This window comes from Mesoplodon bidens (genome assembly GCF_964165515.1).
Source record: "Mesoplodon bidens genome assembly, chromosome: 8".
Taxonomy (NCBI): domain Eukaryota; kingdom Metazoa; phylum Chordata; class Mammalia; order Artiodactyla; family Ziphiidae; genus Mesoplodon; species Mesoplodon bidens.
The window spans coordinates 95,064,920-95,083,448 of NC_138165.1; the positions used below are offsets into that span (position 1 = coordinate 95,064,920).

Consider the following 18,529-nt stretch of genomic DNA (forward strand, 5'->3'; position numbering starts at 1 on the left):
CTGCTTTATTACAAGGCAGTGTGGGGTTGGTGGCTGGCTGATTACAGGGACACTCCCCAGAGCTCTCTGCAGTCCCAGACCTCAATAAAGGCCAGACTAGAGTCGCTTTCAACTGAGGGGCAATTGGATCCGGGGGGCCCCTAGGATCTCTTCAGATTCCAGGCCAGGATATGAACCTGCCTTGGTTGAAGATAAGAAGGAAAGCAAACACAATCTAAGAACAGCCATGCTTGGCAAAGAGCCATCAGACCATCTCCTCAAAGGCAAACACAATTAGTAATGGTTTGGGTTTCTTGAAATCAACAGATATCAAACTTCAGATTAAAAAAATATTAAAAATCAAGAGCAAATTGATAGATGTAGAGTCTACACACATCAGGGATGGTGTAGAGTGAGGAGACAGAATGGATTCGAAGACAGAAAGAGAAACAGTGAAGCTTGAGTGACTAAACCAGCCCATATTACACATAAAATCATAGAAGGAAAGAGTGGGAAATCCACAAGTCTTCTCCTCTGGGCTCTGGGCACACGGCGTCCCTTCCTGGGTGACTCACAGTGGGATCACCTTCACCCCTGCTTCATGTGGTAAGGGCCTCTTTATAAGGAGACACACCGTGAGCCTGCTCCTCCATCGCTGCAAGCCAGGGGGATTGCGTCACTGACCTCCACACACACTCACTCCCTCCTCTTTCCAGCCGGCCACCACACAAGGGATCTTGTCTTGTGGTCCCCGCGATCCTTTCATCTAGGCTCCAAACCCACTGTCACCTTGGCCCTGAATCACTCCCCAGGAGACACTGGGAAAACATTGCTGGACAAAGAGCGTCTGGGTCCTATATGGCTAGAATTTACTGATCCCTGCTGGTGAGAGAACCCAGGCCACGCTCTTCCCTGCCCAAAGGCCAGGGCACAGGAATCATTCTGAACCTAGCCTTGTGGCCAGCTCTGCCTACAGACTAGGTTTCCGCTGATTTGGCTGATACCAATTCCCTCCAGCTCCCAAGAGCTGAAGGATACAAAGGGCTGAGAGGCAACCTTAATGGTCCGAGCTCTGCCTTGCTTGTTCAGTGGCTGAGACATTGTTAGAGCTGGAAGAGGGCTAGCAAGTATCCCACCCAGTTCTGTTCTCATCCCACTTGGCTATCCTGTTCCCAGGGCAGCCCCAAGGGAAACATTTTGGCAGCTGAAAATGTCAGTGTTTCTCAGATCCTTCTCCAAAATAGAGGATTCCCCTCCAACTGCGTCTCAGCTCATTTCTATGTCCCATGGTCCTAACATTTTCCCCTGACCTTTTGTGTGATAATACTCCAGTTTGGTGCTTGGCCGTTTTTTCTATAATTTCAGACCTGTGTTTCAATGGGCAGAGTTAAGAAGAGTTACAGGAATGCTTTTTACTCTCTGAGTATCCTCCCTTCTGAAATGTATTCCATTAGAACAAGAGTCTCTGAGACAGTGTGAGATAGTGGAAAAAAGCTCTGTACTAGAAAGTCAAAGGATGAGGTTCTGGCTTCAACTGCAATTACTTGTGGGACACGAGGTCACTTAATTCTCTTAGCCAATCCGTCATATCTCCTTAATCTGAAATGGCACTAGTGGAGTGAAAAATATTTTTATGTAAATTTGTTTTCTTTTTAGCCTTTTTAAAAATCTGAGTAGGTGATGAATATATTATGTTGAATTTTCCTCAATGAAACCTGCTCATTTCACCAGATGGTTATGAGAATCAAATTAAATAACAAAGGCAAAAATTCTCTGCAGAATACATAGCACCACAAAATTTGCTGAGTACCTACAATGGATGAGACAAGTTAAACAAGACCAATAATATCCCTGCTTTCAGGGGCTTCCCTGGTGGCGCAGTGGTTAAGAATCCACCTGCCAATGCAGGGGACACGGGTTCGAGCCCTGGTCTGGGAAGATCCCACATGCCACGGAGCGACTAAGCCTCTGTGCCACAACTACTGAGCCTGCGCTCTAGAGCTCGTGTGCTACAACTACTGAGCCCGCGTGCCACAACAACTGAAGCTCGCACGCCTAGAGCCCGTGCTCCGCAACAAGAGAAGCTACCGCAACGAGAAGCTTACGCACCGCAACGAAGAGTAGCCCCCGCTCGCTGCAACCAGAGAAAGCCCGTGCACAGCAACAAAGACCCAACACAGCCAAAAATTAAAAATAAATAAATTTATATAAAAAAAGAAAATATTCCTGCTCTTGGGGAACTTACCATGTAGGGGAAGGAGCCAGAAAAACCAGTAAGTACACTGCAGTGTTGATAGGGCCTATGATAGAACAAATAAAGTAGCACATAAGAAGGGCAACTAGGGAATTCCCTGGTGGTCCAGTGGTCCAGTGGTTAGGACTCTGTGCTTCCACTGCTGGGGGCCCGGGTTCGATCCCTGGTAGGGGAACTAAGATCCTGCAAGCCATGCGGTGCTGCCTTAAAGAAAAAAAAAGAAGGGCAACTAGCCTGAACTCAGAGGGCCAGGGAAAATTCCCTGGAGGAAGTGACATCTTCAGTGAAATCCAAACAATAACAGAAGTCATCCAGGTGAGAAGGTTTTGCTGACGGTTGGCAGGAGGTTTCCAGAGGGAAGAGCGCGTGCCCAGGACTAGAGATAAGAGAATAATGGGCTCTAGGAACTGACAGCCATTCACTGCGACTGAAGTGAAGATCTGGGATGGGTTTGGGGGTGTAGATTTGGAAGTGTAGATTTGGGGGTGAGTGTGGCCTAGCAAAAGGGTGGGAGAGGTAAGTAGACGCCAGATCATAAAGGGCCATAATGGTTTTACTAAGGAGTTTAGACTTTATCTTAAGGTCAATAGGGAGCCACCGATCAGTTTTCAGCAGGAACACGTGACCAGATTTACTTTAATCAGGAGCTTCCATCTGGTTTCTTGTCCTTTCTTGAGTATCACCCCCCACTCTCCAATGAGGGCTGTCAGGTAACCCAGGCAATAGTCCACATTTCTAACCCAAGGGCCATTTCTTATCTCTTACTTGAATTCCACCAACTCTGCCAATATTTACTTTTCTCCTCAATCCTAGATCTTTCAACCTGTAGAAACAATTTGGTGGCCTCCTAACAGAAGGCTAAGATAATGCTGCCCAAACACATGATCGATCTGTATAAGAAAGACCTCATAACTGGATGATAATGACAGACTAGCAAATGAACTGTATGAAAAACATCCCCTCCTTTTCTTTCTTTACCTCATTAAGTCACCTAGAGCCACAGTTTAAGGTTTAGAATCAATACCCTAAGGGAAAATCATCATGTCATTAACTTTATCTCTTGGCCTCACCATTTAACCTTAGAATTGCAGAACCTTGGCACTGGGAAAGAAACCTTTAATCCTCTAGCCCAGCCTTCCACCTGAGTGTCAGAGCTCTTTGGCGTGACTTGGCAATTGAGATCAGATTATTTCTTACTGCCTAAAATTTCCTTAAGAATTTATTTTTAGATTCATCCCCCATTGGACAGGTTTAGGGTGGGACCTCTATGTCCAATAGGGAATAGCTCAAACTCACTAAGTCTTAAGGTTCTAGAATAATGCTATTCAAAGTGTTATCAACAAACTGGTCCTGGTCCATGGACTCCTTGTTACCAGCCCACACATAAGGTAAGTACAGAAATCAAGTGTAAGCATTTGAAAACGTTTATAGCAACCTGATATCGCCATGACATCCAAACACATGTTCAGAGGACTCATCTCAATGAACAGGGTATAAAACGGTTTGAGTATTATCGGACTTGTCACATGTGGCACCTGCTGCATATGAGTTATGCACAGTAAGACCATGTGTCAGATTACTTTGAAAAGCACTGTTCTAGAAGGTTCCATGGGAAGAGAAGAGGAGAGGTCTTGGGGTAGGAGGGCTAGCTCTCCTCTCCCCCCACCCCCGTTCTGGGTACAAAAGAGCGAATCTGCTGCTGAGGATGAGGAACAGGAAGCTGCTCCCACTAAGCCACTGGCTGTGTGGGGTGAAGAGGAGGGCAGGAGTTGGTGGCCAGGTTATCAGGCAATAACAAACTCAGCATCCAAGCACGCGACTTCCAGCAATGCAAGGAGTTTCCTTTGTTTTGGGAAAACAAGAGCTGCAAGAAGCCTCTCCTTGACACGTTCTTGCCTGGCTTCGGGAGGAGCCCAACCACTCCTGACACACAAACAGGACAGTCCTGGCCAGTGAGAGACAAGCCAGTACCCTGACCACAACCCCTGTTTGCTTTTCCTTTTCCACCACTTCCTCAGTTGGAGGGCCACTGTGGGGCCATAGGGAGCTGCCAGCCTAGGTCACCACTCAAGAACTTCACCCCCAATGACCCAGTACCTACTCCATATGACTCTTCCAATGCCCTTTTTACAGCCTACCTTCTCTCCCCAGTATGGTACTTTTGGTCTGAGACCAAGGGCATCCTTCCCTAGAGTTGTAGGTAAAGCTAAGCCTGAGAGCACTACTCTGACAAAGGTCATGGTATGCTCTAGCAAACTATGCCATTTTAACTCTAAAACCAAGAAAATCAGCACCTATACAAGTGCCCAAGAAGAACAATATATGAGCTTTCAATAAAATGTTCTGAACAAGTATTTTTAAGTTATCTGAATAGTCACTTAATTATATTAGGTTCTCAGATTCAAGAACCCAGTTATCACCAAGACTAACATATATAAAACAATGCACCTGGGCTTCCCTGGTGGCGCAGTGGTTGAGAGTCCGCCTGCCGATGCAGGGGACACGGGTTCGTGCCCCGGTCCGGGAAGATCCCACATGCCACGGAGCGGCTGGGCCTGTGAGCCATGGCCACTGAGCCTGTGCGTCCGGAGCCTGTGCTCCGCAATGGGAGAGGCCACAACAGTGAGAGGCCCGCGTACCGCAAAAAAAAAAACCAAAAAACAATGCACCTCTTCATGATGCAGAATGTTGTCAAAACTAAACTTCTAGTAGCCAGCTAGGGAGTGAGGACCCAAGACCCAAACATGCGACACCACCTGGGAGTCTAGCTCTTGGGGTATAAACAGAGTAGGAGTGTCAACCTCTCAGACTCACAGGAGAGCACCTTCTAAGACCAAAGACTTCGGAACATTTTCTCCAAGAGCACTGAGAAGTAGGGCTGGCAAGTCCTATTTATGACTTTACTATGATCAATCAAGAGCCTTGGGGATCAGGAAATCTTCCTCCCCTTCTGATTAATCAAGGGAGCTTACTCTTTACCCTGCTGGCTCAAGAGTCCAAGTTTCTATGAAGACTCATTTGTCCAGTAAGAGGAGGGGTGTGGCGGCGGGACTCCCCCCACTCCAGGCCTCCTTTATGCCAAAGAAGGAGGAAACAGAATAAGCAAAATAAAATTCATAAAGCGAAGCAGTAATTATGGTGTGGTCAACAAGAGGCTGTCCTCAGGCCCATCATTATGTGGCTAAATTTAACGCCCTGCGCGGCCAGGGGAGCCGTGCGCCCCGGGCACCGTGTGTCCACACAGACGCCAGCTTCGCCACCTTCACCCGCTCGACAGCCGCCAGGGCTGCCAGAAAGCAGGTCACAATTTTTTTTATAGTCTGTTTACCAAGATGCTGTTTTTACTGCGAGGTTTCTCTCATTTTATCTCTTTTTCCCTTTTCCCCAAACAGACTGGCCTGTATTTTCTGTCCTGGTTTTTTTTTTTTTTTTTCTTCTTTCTCCCTCTCTCAGTACTATTTTCAGAACTCTAATTTTATATGGTATGTCCCTTTTTTTTTTTTTTTTTTTTTGGTAAATATTTGCCATGACTAAGCCAGGCACATCCAGTTTAAAAGGCTCCGTCCCACAAAACGTCGGGTCTTTAATGATATGCATCTCATTAGCCTTCCCCATGAAAGGGGGTATAGAAAAAAAAAAAAGCAACTTACAGACTCTCTCACTTTTTATATCTAGAGAGACCTATATTTATATATGAGGACAAGCTGGAAACTGACATTCTGAGCCTCGACATGAGGTTAGTACAATGGCCATTTGATTCAGGAGAGAGGAGCTATTGGTCTGTGTGTCAGTTGATTGCTAGTTGATCCAGGCGGTTCTGACCAGATCAGTACAGCCAGAAACAATGCTCGAGCTTCTGAGATATCAGGGCTCACTAGACCAGGGGAACAAAACTCCGGGAAGTTCTCTGACACTAAATTTTCTAAAATGGAACAAAGAGAGTCAAAGGGGCACTGATATTTCCCTCCTCCACCAGTGGATGAAGTCAAAGAAAAGAAAGCTATGAGTTAAGAGAGCGCTGAGAGAGACCCCCCCCCTTCCAGTTAGAACTTCATACCTCCCTTCACCAAAGGGCTTCTCCAGCTGGGCAAAGCCCCAAAATTGATGGGAGGATTTCTTACTGTACATGTTAGGTTTGACGAAAGGGGCCGTGTGTACGTTTACTGCACTGAACAAAAGGCACAGCATTCAATACCCACTCTCCGAGGACTGATCTGTGATGCATTTAAAATCACCTTGATCCTCCAAGAGGGAGTCAGATGAGCCCCTACTATTGACAGTTTTCAATAAGAAATGTTGGGGGAGGGAAATAGATACATGGATTGAGACACCCTGAGTGGCTGCCGAAGCAGCACCTCATGGGGAGTCTCTACTTTGTTGGCATCACCAAAGGTCCAGAGTCTTTAACTTGGTTTTCATTGGTTAGTTTAGGGATAATCAGACTCTAGAGGATTAACTGATGCTAACTAAAATCATAAGAGACCAATTTAGAAATTAAAGTACCAATTTATTAGTTTACAAGGTGAGGGCTATACTATTCCAGTGACTGATATATCTTCAGCTGATTTTTCCTGGGACGCTGAATAAACACTGAGAGTGCTACTTGCTAAACACAGAAAAAAGGCAAACACAGCAAATGACTTTATGTGATAGTTCATATACACTGCGGAAAAAACTAGCCATTCATCCTCATTCTACTCTAGCATTGCTTTGGCACTGTGCTAGACAAATTAATCAATTGTTACTCCTTGGCTTTTCTTTTCCTAAATTCTGTACAACTCTTCTCCTCTGTTAGTACATCTCCTCAGACCTCGTGAATTAACTATATAACAGTTTTTCTCAAATTGCTTGTAAGAGCCAAGAGGTGTGCAAGACGAAGAGTTGGAAGAAAGGGATATGGAGTAAGAAATGAGGCAGTACTTGGGGCAGAGTTCTCTAGCCATGGACCACTTCCCTATCTCAAAATGAAGTTATGGGGCTTCCCTGGTGGCGCAGTGGTTGAGAGTCCGCCTGCCGATGCAGGGGACGTGGGTTCGTGCCCCGGTCTGGGAAGATCCCACATGCCGCGGAGCGGCTGGGCCCGTGAGCCATGGCTGCTGAGCCTGCGCGTCCAGAGCCTGCGCTCTGCAATGGGAGAGGCCACAACAGTGAGAGGCCCGCGTACCGCAAAAAAAAAAAAAAATGAAGTTACGAGATAGTTACGAGTCTCCCTACTGCTCATAGATGGGTCTCAGTCTTGCCTCCTGCCCACAGAAAGTTCCATGTGTAGCGGTGTAACACGCGGCGAGGCAATGGGACATGATGGAAGAACACTGGGCTGGAAGTTCAGAGCCCTGGGTCCTGGTGCCAAATTCTGGGTCCTGGTGCCAAAATCTACCACTGTTTTTCTACGTAAGAGTTCTTTTACCTTTGTAGGCCCTAATTTCCTCATAAGTAGAACAAAGAGGCTTGATATATCCTTAGATTGATAAAGTCCTTTCCAGCTCTTAAAATTCTATGGCTCTAATCTTCTGAACAAGATACCTGAGATGCCATAATTTCCTTCTTAAGGTACTAGCCTAGGCCCTTGAGATCTATAACCTCATCTCATAAGCAATATATTTACAAACAGTTGGGTGGATTACTTCTGTAGGTAGCTAATCTCATCCACTTTATATTGATTCTTATTTATCTCAGTATCAGAAGTGACCCCAAATTGGGGGGGATATTCTGCTTGAGACTTGCATCTCCTTAGGTACCCACTAAATTCAGCAGTTTCACTCTGCTCTTCCCCGGCTGCCGGGTACTGCAGAAAACTAAATGCTAAGATGCCCACTGACTAGTCCTTCTTTACACCGAGCAGTATCACCATCCTTGTCTCAAAGCTCCTCTTCATCCCTAGCTTCACTCACACCAAGTTGGAAGGAGTTCTTTGGAATAAAGATTCGAAGAAGACAATGTACAGCATCAGAACAGCTTAGGCTTCAAGGGTAAGAGTAACAGATGCCAAAGAGCTTTTGAAGGATTCCCTCAAACCACCACACTTAGGGAGAGCCTCTCAGATTGTATAAATGAATAAAATCCCTAGATGTGTCTTTCCTTCAGCAGCTATTCACCGTACAAAATCCCTCTGAACTTGTAGCTCAAGATTCACCTCTTCCAGAAGTACCTTACCCAAACTAGCCTGGTATGAACCCCAGATCCCATCCAAATGAATCTATTTCTTCCTCCTCTCAGACAACATATATTTTATGTATTCAGAATATTCTTTGCATATGTGTAAACATGGTCTAATCTCTCTCTTCAAAAGTCCATCCTTCAAGGGCAGAAACCATGTTTTAACTTCTCAGCATGGCTCCACGATGTTTAATATTTCACTGGTGCTTAATAAGTACTGTCCACACAGAGTTTAAATTTCCAAATAAAAAAACAAATAGACCAAAGATCACCCACACAGAATGAAAAAAATGCTTCCTGAGACTCCGGGGCAATTTCCCCTTTGACAATTCCCTTATGGGAGATAACAAGGATGCCCACGAATCCTGCTGTCTTGTTCCCTAAACATTGGACAGCTGAGCTGCCAACCTACAGGACTCAGACTCCCTCTCATGTTTCACTGTGGCTCATCATCCAAAACAGGTTTCACCCATAAGCGAAGGCCATCATAAGAGATCACTTTAGGTATAAGGCTATATAAAGTCAATAGATCAGGCAAAGCTTAAAGGTAAGTCGTTGGATACTTTTGTTTTCTCTCTTCCTTTCTATAACCAGAGACATTTACCAATGTGAGAAACTTTTCCAATGCCAAGACCTTTGAGCTACAAGCAGTCATTATTGTGTACCTCCTACTATAGGGCACTGTGGTAGGTTCAGAAGAGGAAACAAAATGAGCAAGACAGTTTTGCCCTGATGGAATTTATCACCTAACAGGGGCAATAAGTACAGAAATTCTTATATACAAGGCCAAAGTGATAAGAAACACAGGAAAGATACAAAGCGTTATGGGATCTCAGAAGAGGGAAAGAATATAGCTTATACCTTGACTTCTGTCCGTTTCACTATTTCTAGCATAACAGAAACGTCATGGAACCATCTGATTCTCTTTTTAAGTAAGGAGAATTAAATGCCCTTGGAAAGAACTGCAAATTTCCTGGATGAAAAGGCTACATCCCCTGGGGAAAGAAGAGGGAAATAGGCAGAAATCAAATCATCTATCTTCAAAATATCGCCTGTGCCTTCATGCCACCCACAAATCCCAGAGGAAGGCCTATCCCCTCGCTTTGCTCCACTCCGTAGGTCCTTGCTTTCACACTGTCATTTTCCCTTCACCACCGTAAGTTTCTCCTTCTCCAGTGGCTTCTTTGTTTTCAAACACATATGTGTCTTTTCTTTAAAGGGGAGTTTTGCTGGGCCACTTCTAGCTCTCCAGCTAGCTCTCATTTCCTTTTCATTGTGAAACTTCCCGATGAGAGTTCTACACTTATTGCCTCCATTGCCTTATCAATCGACCCTTCTTTAGCTGCCTACAATCTGCTGATATTGCCCAAGATTCTGAACTGCCTGATGATGTTTCCTCGGGCAGTCAGTCTAGTCTCTATCCAGCACGTGGCACAGTGGATGACCCTCCCTGGTGATGGGAAGAGCATGGGATTTGAATAGAGACAAATTCTGTGACCTGAAGTGACCCAAAGCAAATTACCTAGCCCTTGAGCCCCTGCTTCTTTATCTTTAAAATGAGGATAATATCACCAACCTCAAAGGTTTGTTGTAAGGATTAAAAGTTATAACTTAGCTGAAGCACCTACTGCTGTATCTAACACACACGCAGTATGTACTTGATAACTGCTAGTTCCCCTTTCTTAGCTAATTTACTCCTCTATCCAGATTCTCTTCCTATCTCACGTTTCCTTCACTGGCTCCTACTACCTTCCAATTATGATTGTTCCCCAAATCTCGATCATTGGACTTCTGTTCTTTTCTCCATGCTGTTCCCAGCAAAAGATGCTTCCATTCTCATGCCTTCAAATGCTGCTCCTTTGTAGAACATTCCCAATTCTATTTCCAGAGGTCCTTTTTCAACCTAAGCTTCAATCCTATTTTTAACTCTTTCCTGAACATTCCCACTTGTATGTCCTATAATCAATTTAAATCCAACATGTATTGAAAAAGATTTTCATCTTTCTTATGTTTTTAAATTAACTCTAATTATATATAAGGCTTTTTTTTTTTTAAATAAGCTAAGGCATCGTTAAGTGGTCACACTGGAACGAATGGGCTTTTATGAAACCCTTCCTCTACTAAGGGACGACGAGGGAGACTCAACTGTGTGAACTGTGGCAAAATGTTCCAGAGGTATGTGAAGCTTATAGGGTAGACCTAAAAGGACTCGATATTTGCCAGAAATAAGGTATCAGTTATCACTGCCTCACTACTCAATTCTCAACTAAGTGGATTTCTCAGACCAGAGATTGAAACCAAATGAGAGACTAGCAGTGGATTTGGTGAAGCTAAACAGAAAAAAAGAAAAATAGTTTTCATTTTAGAAGAGTTGGTAACTTCCTTTGAATGAAATAAGGTGCACAGCCCCTGCGGCAGTGTCTGTTAAACTGTGTTAGCCAATCTGGGTCTAGATGTATCTAGACATGCAGGATTTAGTTTTCCACAGGCCCCTACAAACTCTGTTGTCTTTTATCCAGCTGGATACATGTTTCTGTTATATACCTACCCCCTGTAGTCATCTGAGTTTGTAATACCTGGTTTTGAGCATTTTAGGATAAGAGAATTTAAATGTGATAAAGCCCTTTACAACTGCGATTCTCAGAGTCAGAAAGCCCAACTTTTGGAAATGAGTAATTTTAACCCATTTGTATTCTCTATATTCATTTCCTTTTTGTTTTCCCACAGATTTTTGGTGGTTTTTTTCCCCTCAGATTTTTAATAAATTTTCTTTTGAAAGTATAAGCCCTTATAGAGCTTTGTAAAAGGAAAATAAAGAAAGAAGCCTTTTTATACATTCTTGGGGCAAAAAGAGAGAAGTGGTGACCCCTGGTACCAGGGCTCAGTGGTGACTACAGGAATCCCAGTAAGAAAACCCCAAAGAGAAGGCAAAATTCAGAAGAAATATGGTTGAGAAACATGTGCAGCCATCCCTTCCTCCCTGGAGATTTTCATTCCAGACCTCAAATACTGGTGGACTTGTGTTTTAAATAAGGAAAACCATTCCTTTATATGCCCAAGATTAGATTTAATTGAGCCCCACCCATGATTTTTCCAGTCTGTCAATGGCACCACTATTCTTCAGATCACATAGGCAAAGCACTGACAGCCTAATCTTCCTAAAAGATCACTTTCATATGTCACTTCTCCAGTCAAAACTTCCAATGGTTTCCCACTCTCTATAACAGTAATTAACTGCAAGAAGGAAGCGCCCCATCTCCCTCCTAGGAGACGTGCCGCTGTTTGAAAATCACTGCATGTAATGATAGATGTTAATAACTGGACTGAAACGGGCAAATAAATGGATTACAGGCAGAAAAGAGCTAAAAAACATTTACCTTCAGAACAAAGCACCAATCTTCCAGGCCAGCATTTAAGGCCTCCCCACAACCTAGCCTCAAGTTATTATCTTGCTAACTTTATTTTCTACTAATCCTCACCCACTCTTCTTCTTATTTTACATCCTTTGTCCATGTGTTTCTCAATTAAAATGCCTTCCACATAGTTCCCTAGCAAAATCTGAAAGAAATACTAAAGTCCAGTTCGAGTCATGCCTTTTACAGGAAGCTTTTTCCAATCACTCCACTACTGTGGCCCCTGTAGCCAGTCATTAAGTACAGCAAGCTCTTTGATGGCAATATTGCCATTTATGCTCATAATACATATGCACAGCACTGAATACTGTAAGGATGAGCTAGCTGCAAGTCTCTCGAGATCAGAGAACTGACACACACAATCGTATGGAGGATGTTCTCATGCATCTGGACTTATCCTTCTTTATGATGCCCATGAAGGAAACTGAAAAAACATCCTCTGAATGCTATGTCTTCCTCTACATATTGAAAAACAGATATATGGCAGAGGAGCAGCCCTTCCAGCCTTGGAAGTAGAGCCCAGAGAGAGGAAAGACTGAGGAAGGAAGAAACTTAATAACTTACTTTGGGCTCTATGACTAATGTTCTTTCCAGGATTTTGCCAGGTTCTTATTCCTTTGGTTTTTGAGATATTTAATTTCTTAACTGGCTCTAAAAAAAGAGGTTCTAGGATCTCTCAGTAATAAAAGATTCAAGATTTATACTTCATCCCAAAATTGGGACTGTCTCCCAGTAAACTAAGTGTCAAAGAAACAAGGCAGGTGGTAGAATGGCAATCTGCCAGTGATCTTCTCCTTAGGCTACTCATCTGTTTACAGTAGGGCTGTCTAAGTCTCAGGCTACCACCAGGTGATGGTTTCATGGCCTATTCATAAGACAGTAAAAATAAGGAAGAATGGGAAGATATGATTCCTTCATCCATCAACAAATACTTCCTGAGTGCCAACTATGTGTGGAGGCACTGCTTTAGGCACTTGGATAAACCAGCAGGCGAAACACACATCCTTGTCCTCATTGAGTTTATACATTCGGGCAGGGGGAAGACAGGTCATAAACCATAAGCATAATAAAATAAGTAAATTTGATGGTAATATGGAAGATAAGTGCTATGGCGAAAAAATAAAAAGTAGAGTATGGTAAAGTGAAATGCGAGTGCCAGGTGCAGAAGGGCAGGGATGTGGCTTACAATCTTAAATAGGATAATTAGGGTAAACCTACTGAGAAGGTGACATCTGAACAAAGACATGATTGTAGTCCCTGTAGATATGCCGGCACATTTCTTGACATGCCTCCCCTTAAGAGGTGGAGCTTAATTACCCTTTCCTGGAGTGTGGCCTGGACTTAGTGACTCACTTCTAACGAAGAGAATATAACAAGACGGTGATAAGGTGTCACTTCTGAGATTAAGTTATAAAGAGACTGCAGCTCCCATCTTGGTCTTGGTCTTGGTCTTGGTCTCTCAGCCTCTCGGATTATTGGCTCTGGAGGAAGCCAGGGCCGTGTCATGTGAGCGGCCTTATGGAGAGGCCATGTAGCAATGAAATGGCACCTCCTGCCAACAGTCACATGAGAGAACTTGGAAGTGAATTCTCCAGCCCCTTATGATGACTGCCTTTCCAGCCGAGATCCTGACTTGCGGTTTCAAGGGAAACTCTGAGCCAGAATCACCCAGCTAGCCACTTCTAGATTCCCGACCTTCAAAACCATGTGAGATAATAAATGTTTATTGTTTTAAGCCACTAAGTTTTGGAGTAATCTGTTATACAGCAATAGATAACTAATACAGACAGAAAAGAAGGGAGGGATTTGGCCATACAAATATCTGAAGAAAGAGCGTTCCAGGCAGAGGGAATAGGCAGTGTAAAGGCCTAAAGGAGGTGATGCTTAGAGTATTAGAAAACCAGCAAGAGGCCAGTGTGGCTGCAGTGGAGTGGGAGTTGGGGGAGAAGGAGGAGATGAGGTCAGAAAGGTAATAAGATCCAGATCATGTAGGATTTTGTAGGCCATCATAAGGTCTTTGGGTTTTACTCTATAAATGAAATGTGAAGCCAGCTTTGAGCGGGAGAGTATCAGGATGTGATTTGTGTTTTAATAAGATCACTTTGCTGGTAATGGGCCCAGAAAGGAGGAGAAGTAGCAACAGGGATACTAATAAAGAGGTTAATGCAAAAATGTGGGTAAGAGACGATGGTGGCTCAGACAAGAGTGGTAGCAGCAGAGGTGAAATTACAGGTGTACTTTGAAGGTAGAGCTAAGAGGCTGATAAACTGGATGTAGGATGTGAAAGGACAGAAGTCAAGGATGGCTCCAAGGTTTTTGGCCCTGGCAAGTAAATGGATGAAGTTTCCATCAACGTGGGAGGGGGTTTTTAGAAAAGCAAATTTGGGGGTTAGGATTAGGAGTTCAGTTTTGGACATGTTGAACTTGAGATGCCATTAGACTTCCATGTAAAAATGTTCAGGAGGCAGTCTGAAGTTAGGGGCAAGGTCTAGAATTAAGATTAAACTTGGGATTCATCAACAAGATGATATTTAAAGCCATGGGACTAGATGAGATCACTAAACGAGTGAAAAAAGATCAGAGCATCACAGACTGAGTCCTAAGGCACTCCAACAATAGGAGGTAAGGGAGAAGAACCAGCAAAAGATTCTGAGAAGGAACAACCAATGAGACGGGGAGAAACAGGAGAGTATTGTTCTATGGAAGCCATGTTAAGAAAGTATATTGAAGAGAAGGAATTGACAAGCATTTTAAAGGAAAAACCTAAATGGGAAAGGATTAGCCAACTCGATTGTCCTCTGTCTCCCTACCCTTCTTTTCATTTCCACATCCTCCCTGATGTCAAATTCTACAGCAGTGATAAGTACAGGGGGCTGTGGGGCTAGCAGGGTAGTGTACTTATCCCTGGAGGAAGGAGAGCAGACTGAGAAAAGGAAAAACTGTCATGGAAGACTCACAAAAGGGATGACACCAGTGCAGAGTGGGGAAAATTGAACAGGAGTTTGGCATGAGGACAAGAGACTACCAGGCAAATGGATCACGAGACGTACGGGCAGGAAGCTGTCAATACTTGAACATGATGAAAGGGTGGAGTGCTACTGGGGAGTGACAGAAGGTCAGGCAGAAGAGGTCAGCAGGACCAAATCATGAACCATCTTGTGTGGCGTGCAAGGAGTTTGAACTTTACCCTGCAGGCTGCTGGGAACCACTTAAGGACTTTAAGCGAGAGAGTGACATCATCAAGTTCCTGTTTTAAAGAGATCACTCTGACATAACTGCAAGTTCAACTGCAGGAAAATAAGTATTGACTGGTAGACAAGTTAGGAGGCCGTGGCATAGTCAAACCAGAAACGGGGTGGGGAATGACTAATCTAAGGCATTGGAAGCCGGAATAGAGAAGAGCAGATTCAAAAAAGGGTTAATAAGTTAGGCTCTGGAAGTAAGGACAAAGAGAAGAGGGGATAACTCGCAAGTTCTAGCTTAGAAAACTGAATGGATAATGGTACAATTCCCCAAGATAAGGAATATAGAAGAGAACTGGGTTTGGGGGGAGTAGGTGATTAATTTTGGACACGTTTAGGGTATTGCATTTGGGACATCCAGGTGGGAATGTCAAATATGCAGAAAGAAATATGGGCCTGAAACATAGTGGAGATATAAAACTGGTACTCAGGGGTGTACTAGTGATAGCTGGAACTGGGTGCTGGATGAGATCACCCAGAGAGAAAGAGAGGGAAGGGTGGGAGGAGGGAGGACCCAATCCTGGGTAACACGAACATCTGAGGGTAGGGAAAGGATGGAGAGCCAGCCAAGGAAACCAAGTAGAAGCTGTCTGTGAACTTAACAGGACAGCAATGTTCAGGTTAAAGAACTCTGCATCTTCCCCAGGTGTCTTTGATATAAGCTCTAGCTTCAGAAGAGCAGCAATGAATATCTTCATAGCTTGAAGTCTCTGCTCTAGAATCAGGCTGCAACCAGACAGGGGATGAAAATACTAACTAAAACTAGACAGGACACAAAGGCCATGGCTACATTTAGGATGCTGAGTCAAATCAATGTTAACTATAGTTGTAGAACTATAACTACATAATAGAAATTGGTTAAGATATTGCACGGAACAGATTCTTTAAGTCTTACAAGGCATTCAGAAAGCAGTAACGGGAGTGACTGCTATGCTGAATATTCTCCTCTGAAGATAGAGGAGAGAACTGCAAAAATCTCTATCTCTGCTAAGGCCTCCCTCCCCAAGGAAGCCAACTTCATGCAACTGCCCAGGTTTCGGTGTACAGGGCTGATTCCCAGCCAGGGGTTGCCAGCTGCAGAGGGCGGGGCTCTATTTTGGGCTGCCTGCTGTCCCTGAGCCCAGCCGCGTCTGGTTTGAGCAGCATGCAGCCCCAGTGACTCACACACCCATGCAAACCGCCTGTGGCTCGTGGCATGGCCTCGGAATGCCAGCCTTAGGCCAGCTCCCTCCTCACCCCATTACACTGGGATAAATAAATAAAGAGCACGCCAGCAGCCGTACAGCCTGATGGCAACCAGATGAAGAGAGGGAGGCACGGACGCGGCCAGGGGAAGGAACTCCCTCCAGTGGACCCTGCTGAGCGTGGGCCATGCCAGCCCACTCATCCTAAACTTCCTCTTTAACACTGTTCATACTGGCATGTAGTAATAGCCCCCAATTCCTTGACTGGTCTTTTACTCCTAGCCCCTAGTCCTAGGAAATGCTCTACATGGGGATGTTGCCTTCTGTGAGAATAGGGCCAGCCCTGATTGAATGGGCACTGCCAGGAATCCCCCTCTAGTTAGGCCACCATCGATTGGCCCCCTTGGGCTCCCTGGAAATGAAAATCAGGCTCCTAAGGGGAGAGGAAAAACAAAAGGACTAAATATGGAGAAGTAACCCCTGTTCGATCCTTAAATATTCTTCCTGGACTTAGTATCCTAGAAACCTCCCATCCTACGGCCTCCTGTGCCCTATCTCGATGGCCTCTTGCCTAGCAATAGTCCTAACGAGAAGAAGGAAAAACAGACCCAAGGCACTGACCGCATGGCCCCCCTGCACCTTCATCCCGAGCTCTCTGTCTCTGGTTTGTTTATCTTCCTATGTTGCTTATTTTGATGGCACATCCTTTCAGCTCAGTCTTGGGTGACCCCGTGACCCTTCTGTGTCCTGTTTGTAGGACCCCAGGCAAGCAGAGTAACTGAAAAGATGCGCTGGCCATAAGAAATGCTGCAGTCCCGGTAGGAAACCTTTCGGTTCTAGCAGTTCTGCAGGACATTCCGAGGACAGGGCAGTGATCCCAGGGGTCACAAGAATTCTACATTATCCTAGCCCTTGACTCTCCTCTATTTGTGCGTATAAAAGTAGCAAAACAAAATAGGGATAATCCTAGACTATGAGTCAAGAAGTGTGGATGGTCCTAAACATACAGCTAGCACCATATGACCTTAGGCGAGTCACTTAACCTCTCTGAGGCCCAATTTCTTAATCTATGAAATGGAAAGCTACAACTATCTATCGCCCAGATCCTTTCCAGATATAATAAAATTCTACAAGTCTATGCAGTTTGGATGTGATCCACCCAGAACCTAGAGGACCAGAGTTCTTGAAGTAGTTGGTTCCAAACACCAATCCCCTCCCTGGGCTAGCACCTGTATTCCGTATGCTTTCTCATTCAGTTCTGCAGTGTTCCTCCACCCCAGTAGCATGGAAGAAATGAGACTTCAATTCTACAAATGAGAAAATAGAGGCTCTGAGAGAAGTGATTTATCCAAAGCCGCAAAATAAATCAGGAGAATAACTGAAGATCCCAAATATGGGTCTAACAAGCAACACTATATCCACAGCCCACACCGCCACAATTTTCATAAAATCCCTCCAGTGTAGGCGTATCAACATATTCACCCACAAACCTGTTGAGAACCTATTACTTCTAAGCACTATGTTTGGTGCTGGGAACACAGAAACACATTCAACGTGGTCCTTGCCCTCAAAGAGTCCATAGAACAGTGGAAAAAGATATAGTCTTGCAGACGTACAAACAGCATCATGACAAAGTTATAACTAGTAAAACAGAGGCATGAACCGAGGCACTATAGTAGCAGGAAAGAAGGATTATCTTTACAAGGACAGTCCGGAAAGGTCTCCCAAAGAAGCTGAAGCTGACACTTGAAAGATTAATAGAAGTTTACAAGGTAGATAAGACCAGGGCACTGGGCATTCTAGATAAAGGAACAATGTGTGCAAAGACACAAAGGCTAGAGAAAACAGCATTTTTGGTAATTCAAAGCCATTCTGCATGGCTGAAGCATAAAATACAGAGAAAAATGTTGAGAAACCAAGCTGGATACGTATGCAGGCACTAGATCAGGAAGGGACCTCCCTGCTGAGCTAAGAATAAGCCTCTCATTGTTTGACTAAGGGGCTGAGGTAGGGAACTAGTATGCCATCCCAGCCTACATTAACCTCCTTAATACCCAGACCTATCTGAGAGAAAACTATCTGAGGGAAAAATGGGGGAAGCTATCTGAGAGAAAAATGGCCTAGGAAATCTCTCTCTGTCACAAGTTTAGGTTTAATGATCTCTCTTTCCCCATGAAGACCTGAAACCTATTCTGCTTCAGGACTTAGCAACAACACACGCTTTCCTTCTCCTCCAGAATTACAACTGCTTCAGTAGATGGACTGAGCGCTCAACTCACATGTTTTGTTCTCACTGTCAAG

The 18,529-nt window shown here is 44.4% G+C and overlaps 1 protein-coding gene across 2 annotated transcripts in view; it reads right to left on the minus strand.

The window, feature by feature from the left end:
• The window catches only part of NHEJ1 (non-homologous end joining factor 1), a 76,051-nt gene that overhangs the window by 44,324 nt on the left and 13,198 nt on the right, over positions 1-18,529 (minus strand). The window lies entirely within an intron of this gene.